Source organism: Bactrocera tryoni, chromosome 5, assembly GCF_016617805.1.
Source record: "Bactrocera tryoni isolate S06 chromosome 5, CSIRO_BtryS06_freeze2, whole genome shotgun sequence".
NCBI classification, from domain to species: domain Eukaryota; kingdom Metazoa; phylum Arthropoda; class Insecta; order Diptera; family Tephritidae; genus Bactrocera; species Bactrocera tryoni.
Window position 1 is genome coordinate 11642329 of NC_052503.1, and position 7472 is coordinate 11649800.

Sequence of the window (7472 nt, forward strand, 5' to 3'; positions counted from 1 at the left end):
GCTCCATTTTATGCTGTCAATACCAGTTTTGAAATCGACAAAGAGGTCATGTGTGTCGATCCTCTTTCCACAGGTCTTTTCCAAGATTTGGCGGATGGTGAATATGTTGTCAGTTGTTGATTTTCCAGTCCCCTCAGTATACTCGATAAAACCTTATATGCGATGTTGTGGCGGCTTATCCCGCGGTAGTTGGCGCAAATTGTGGGGTGCCCCTTTTTGTGGAATTGGCAGAGCACACATAATCCAATAGTGAAGCCGGGTTTTTTCCGATCACATTCTATAAAAAAGCTGAGGCATGTTTCTTATCAGTTCTTCGCCACCGTAGTTGAATAGCTAAACCGGCAATCCATCGGACCCTGCCGCTTTGCAGTTCCTCAGACGACTAATCACTATTCGAACTTCTTCATGGTCGGGCAATGGAACGTCCGTTCTATCATCATCGATTGGGAAATATTAAGGGAGATCTTTCATCCGAGGGTCTTTCTTTTAGAATAAAATTAATACTACGGCACTAAGGATGCAAACTCATTCAGAGCTTAGCACAAGCCAAAAAAGAAAAACACCAATGTACTACATAAATACTATTATTATCTTCATAATCATTAAAATTTTAAATAACAATTTCGAACAACTTCTGTACAAAATGTAGCCACAGGGCACCAGACAGTGAGATGTTTCTTGCAGCCTTTGTTTTTACTAAAATAACATGATATCTTAGGAAAAATAAAAGCAAATGTTTTTGCAATTACGGAAGTGTGTAGGAAGGTGTTGAGATCTAAACTAAATTAACATAAAAGCGAGTGATGTTCTTGCAACAGCGCAACTGAGGAGGAAGCCAAGGTGTATAACGAATTAGCATTAGAAGATGGATATTTCTAAACCGCGCATGTTAGCATTTATATACATATATATATATATAAGTATAAATTTGTATAATCTCGTGGAAAGCTACTAATTTTTAGTGAAACAGCAGCGACGGCACATAAATAAAGACCAGCGGAAAGTTAAATTAAATATTAATAACATGAAAAAGGCGGTGATGATAGACATCGATTGCTTAGCAGCCGCTAAATTACTTATTTTTAGACGCACTCGCACACATACACAGCCACAGCCACGTTGAAGCTGCGGCAGCCATGGCGAACTTTCGGTGACTTGAAAGCAAAAACTTTAATTAAACAAAAAGCACCTACCGCAGAGAACAAACATACAACAAACAGAGAATGGCGCTGGCACAACAAACACACATCGACGCAAAGCGAAGCAAATAAGTGACGAAAAAATGCCTTAACTATCAGCGGAAGAAAAAAATGAAAATAAAATAAAACCCGACGATTCGCGCAAGTGAGAGAACTCTCGAGAAGTGCGGTGAGGAGTTGAGGCGTAGAGGTTGTTAAAGAAAAGCTGGCGCTCTGCTAAGCAATTTCCACGCGCTGGCAACGCGGAATGCACAAACACAATGGAAGGCAGATCGTGGCAAGGGCGCTTGGAGACGTATACAGCACTGGGCGCCGGGGCTGCCTGAAATTTGAAATGTTTTGAAAGCACTGCACGAACCACGCACCACGAGCCACAACTGCCAATGCATGCAAGCACCCACATTATGCCAAATATATGCATATGGCTGTGTACGTTTGTGTACGCGGCGCTCAAGTATTGCAATATGTTGCCAAGCATGTGCATGCTAGCATACGCCTGCCTGACTTTGTTGCGCCTCAACGCAATTGCAATTTCCAACCAACTCACGCATCTGCCAAACGTTCATTATTCCCTTCAAAATACTCGTAACTTTTCCACACCAACACACTCGTGCATTTTTTCGGCGCTACAACACTTACTTGCGCCATTTTCCTTCGTTTCCTGCATGGTCCAGTTGCACGTATTTTTGCTAAACAGTTGGTTGGTCGGACGGTTGGTTGGCGATGGTTTGGTTGGTTTGGCAATGAGCAACCTGCGAATAATTGTCTAAATTCCGTGAATATTTGAAAAACCTTAACGGTGACTTAACAACTTACTGCGCTGTTGAGATGCTGTGCTGGCGATTGGTGTTGGATAATGATGCAACTTGCTGCCACTAATTTGGGAACCCTAATGGGCTATTTTTAACAATTGGTTTAATCTAAATTATGTACATTTACACTCAGTGAAAAGAAATTAATATTTCGCAAAGAAATGCCTCTGAAAGTCTTTATTTTTGACAACAATATTGCGAATATAAAATAAGGATAATCTCGCCTCAACCATAAGGACATTACCACTTAAAGCAATTCTCAGGTCGATCCTTTCTATTGGAGCAGCTGTGTCATTCAAAGCTTTCAGTAGAGTGTTCTTCGAACCATAGTGTGTGCATCTTTCTTTCTGAGAAACAACGTCCTCTATTGAAACCTAAAGTTGCCCAATGTAAAGGAAGCTATTTGAAAAATGAAGAAAAAAATGTTCTTTCGAGTTCCATGAAAATGTCGTTGGACAATAGTCAACAGCAAAGTATACTACCCATAATATACCCTTTCCGAACTGTTATTCTTCTAGAGCTTAATTCAAGTAAAATTACAGATTTAGTTATTGTCATTATAATAAAATAGATTCTAAATAAAATTTACGAGCAAAAACAAGTCTGTTCTAATTTATTCATAATTTATTATTTTTACTTAATTTGCTTTTGTGAAATCAACTTTTAGTCCTATAGTGCAATTTTAGTGAGGAGTATGGTTAATTCTATCAAAAGCGGACATTTTTTTTGTGAATTTTTTGTGAAGAGGCAGTTATGTGGTCATATGGGTTTCCTCGGGTAAAAACAGCCTTTTTCAACAATTTTCTCTCATGTAAAAATTAAATATTTTACTAGAATTTATTGTTGTTGTAAACATACACTATTAACAAAGAAATTCTGAAAATTTTGAAATAATTATTTTAAACTCGGCCATTGTGACGCCATTTCCGGTGACCCCTCGGAAAGAGATGCTCTAGCGTTGGCAGGATAACTCCTTACAGCACCATCTAAGCGAAAAAATACATGTTTTAGTTAACAGCTTATTTTAGAACTTGGACGAAGGGAAAAAACTGGAAATTGGATTTTAGCAGACATTATAACAAAAGAGGTAAGCCCTAAGTTCGACCATTTTATACTCTTGCAGCTTGCAATAATCAAAGCCAGTATAGTCAGCCAGATGTTCGAAAATCCTGATATTAATTATATAGGAGCTAGACCAAGTTTCACTGAAATTTATCTATTTTAGGCACAAAATTACACTGTTATGAGTAACACACGCTTGTTCACTTACAATTAGTTCAGTAGAAAAATGGAATTTAAACGTGGTCGTACAAGCCTTGAAGATGGTCCACGTGAAGGACGTCCAAAAAGCGCATCAACACCAGAAATCATAGCCAAAATACAGGATATGGTTTTGGAAGATCGTCGATTGATTGAGAGAAATTTGGTACAGGCTCTACACATCTCATTAGGTAGTGTGAGCCATATTTTAAGTGAAATTTTGGGTTTTAGAAAACTGTGTGCGCAATGGGTGCCGCATTCGCTAACAATGGAACAAAAAAACACATTCGAATGCCACTTTCTCAGCAACATTTGAAGCGTTTAAAAAAGGATAAAGTGGATTTTGTCGTCGATTAATCACTGTGAATGAGACTTGGGTCTATCACCATGATCCTGAATCAAAACAAAAGGCTAAAGAGCGGCGTGAATCTGGTTGTTCGGCTTCGAAACGAGTTCGTGTCCGAAAATCGGCCAAGCACGTTATGGCATAAGTTTTTTGGGATGCGAGAGGAATTTTGTTTGCGGATTACTTGCAAACTGGTAAAACAATTAATTCTGAATATTATTGCAGCCTTTTGGACCAGTTGAAGGAAAAAAATCGTGAAAAAAGACACGGTTCGCACTAGAAAAAATGTCTTTTTCATCAGACAATGTGTCACAAGAGCAATTTGACAATGGCTAAAATCCATGAATTAAAGTACGAATTGTTGGAGCATCCACCATATTCACCAGATTTGGCCCAAAGCGACTACTATTTGTTTGCGTGATAAGCGTTTTTCATCAAATGAAGAGGTCATAACGGCTGTTGAAACGTATTTTGCAGACCTTCCGGATTCCCACTTCAAGCAAGGGAACATCAGATTGTAGGATCGTTGGAGCAAGTGTATTAATATTCAGGGAGATTATACTGAATAATAAAGTGTATTTTGAATCATAAAACTGTATTTTTCCTATCAAACGACAAAACTTATTGAACAACATACATAACATAGTACTTAATGCTTGATATTTATTCTGTGCGCCACCTATCCCAGAAATCTCTTGTGTTCGGCACAGTTTTTAGAACTAAAAATGTATACCGTTTTAGTAAATAATTCATAAAAGTAATAATCTCTTAGCTATCGGAAACTAAATTGAAAATACTACGAGCTTAGTATAGAACCGCTTTACATTGTGAAAGAGTAATGATCGTCAGCTTGCATTCGAAGATATACTTATTCGCGTAAGTCATTACTTCATGTGTCCTGCTATTCTATGTAACGATGTACAGTATATATTTCGTTCATCGAATAAAAAGTATAAATATGGAACATTTGTAATAAAGAAATTATTTTCTAAATTATGCGTCAGGATGCAGATAATCTGCCTGTAGCTGTACAAAACATGACTTTATTTCGTTTGATACCCCCAGTCTATTCAAAACCTTATTTTTTATACGCCCTGTATTATATGAAACATTTTGGATTAACTGTAAATTCTACCTTCAATGGAATCAAAATATTTGTAAACCGCTGCAACGACAGTATTAATAGAAGATTACATTTTTTTAAGGGAGAAAGGTCACAGCTTGCAAGAGACCGCGCCAGTGATTATCTGTTGCTGATCTGCCGAGCCGTAGTTGATACACTATTTTTCTTATCACTAAGCCACGGCTTCATTATTATTTTACATGCTCAACTAGATATATGCTTGACAAAATGTATTATTTGAATGAAAAAAGAAGGTTTGGTTGGATCAATGCAATCAACATCAAAGTAAACGCTCGATGTCCCAAACTATTGTCTAGCGCTAAGCCTGGAATTTATTTATTGCCGAATTCAGTTGACAATTGCAAATCATTTCACGATTTTCCGCTCTTTCTCATTTCATGAAAATCCTGCAGGGTACACCGATTTACGCCACTGTCGGTCCACACGAAAATGAGTAGATGGCAGCATGGCAAAAAAAAGAGACAAGTGTTCAGTCAATTGGTAAAAATTCGCCACTGTCGGTCCACACGAAAATGAGTAGATGGCAGCATGGCAAAAAAAAGAGACAAGTGTTCAGTCAATTGGTAAAAATTCGCCACTGTCGGTCCACACGAAAATGAGTAGATGGCAGCATGGCAAAAAAAAGAGACAAGTGTTCAGTCAATTGGTAAAAATTCGAAAATACACAAAACATGCAGTGGAACACAACAATTGCAATGCATTCATTGGCTTTTAATTTACCGGTCGACTGTATGTAGTGGCTTTGTTGCACGAATACAGGCATTTGCTGTTGTAATGCTGGAGGGGAAAGATGACTTGTATGAAGATCGGCGGCAAGTTGCCATACAAGTTGAAGACAATTGGAAATTTTAAATTCGCCAAAACAATTTGTGGCATGAGTCGTTGGTATTTTACCACAGCCACCACAAGCTGCTGCTGCTCCGCTACTACGCCACTATGCCACTAAGCCTATATCGCAATGTACGGCACATTGTATGTGCATAGTAGGTAAAAGGTACGAATTTCGAGTTGTGGCAATTGTTGCGGATAATACCACTCTTAGGCAGCCTTAGGGTCGCATTCGACTTTTTTGATCTTTGTCTGGCATTCATTGATTCCTTTTGTTTTCCGCACGGAGTTTTAGCGTAGAGCTACTGTGAAATAAATTTCATTACATTTCATTTTAATCTTGGCCAGGCTATTGAATCCGCTACGCCTACCTCATGGCAAAGGCGCGGTGGTCAAAGGAAGCGCGCCGACACGGACGCAACTTAATAACAATTGCAATAGTACTACATACAACAAATACAACAAGCATAAGTGCACACATACTCACATATGTATTGTCAACAAAATCACCAGCAACAACAACAACAACAATAGCAATAGGTGTATTGTTGGCGACAATTTTTGCAACCGTGCGGCTCTCAAGAATGCCGCCACCGTTCGAGCGGCTTGCAGTTTTTCCACCGCCGCTGTTTGCATAGCTGCTGTGTTGACCGTGATCACCACATACGCGCACACATGCAGGCTGAGTGCAACATGTTGCCTGCAGCATCTCAATGCCGGCCACTGAGTCAACAACACGCGTGTGAATATGTGTCTGTCTGCGCAGTGGCGAACGTCGGCGCATAAAAATTTTAGCGACCTCCGTCGTAGTTTTAATTTACTGCTACTGCCTCAATGACTTCTGCTGCATTGCTCGCATCGCTGAGGTACGAGTATACGCCACCTCCGTGCGTCGCCGTGTCCTCGTCATCACCACACTTAAGCTATTTACTCACAGGTTTCTCTTCATTATGTGCCTATCCAATTTTTGCACAGGTCCAGCGGGCACTCTTCTGCGTTGCTTCGGCTTGTCATCTTCGCCCTTAGCGTTGACCATCAATTGGCACAGTCCATAGTGTAGTGTCGCCGGTACAAAAACAAACAACTATGCAAGAAGGAAAAAAATCTTAACGAATAATACAAAAAGCAAATTTCTGCTTCAGCAAACAATAAGTGTATTTGTATTGTCAATGATGAGACGTTGTATGTCCGTGTGTTTCGTTCATTTCCATTTGTATTTCTTGCTTTCGTTGTGGCCACTGTGGCCGTGGTCAATGTTACCAGCGTCATAAATTATGACAAACAGAATTTTCTTCGTCGCTTTATTCACTTACTTATTATCTTGAGAGCAATATAATTGTTTCTTCTTTTGGAGAACATCTGGTGGCTACAGAAATTGATACCAATATTTCTATCGCATAACGTCGGAGAATGTCCTTACAAGCAAGAGCCCCTTCAGAAAATTCGCTTGAGTTTGACTCAGGCGGTCCCGAAAGGACTGCCGCACGGTTGTTGGCTTCTTGTCCGGCCACAACCTACTGTCATCTCTTGGGAGCCGCTTGGGCATAAGTTTTAACGATAAATGCTGCCAGTGTAGAGAAGTTGACATGAGAGGGACGCTAGAACACCTCCTATTCCTGTGTCCAGCACTATCTAGAAATCGTTTTAAGTATCTAGGAGCTCCGGAGTTCAAGGGACTAGACGAAGTATTAAACATAGATATCAAATCGCTCTCAAAGTTCCCAAAAATCATTGACATCTTGTATAGCGAATACTTCATTTCAAACTAATCTGTACCTCCTTCTGACATTACTAAAAACCAGTAGATATACATAAGTATATATTGTATATTTGCATTGAATTTAAAATCATATTCAAGTGAGGTTTACCATATTCCCACGATA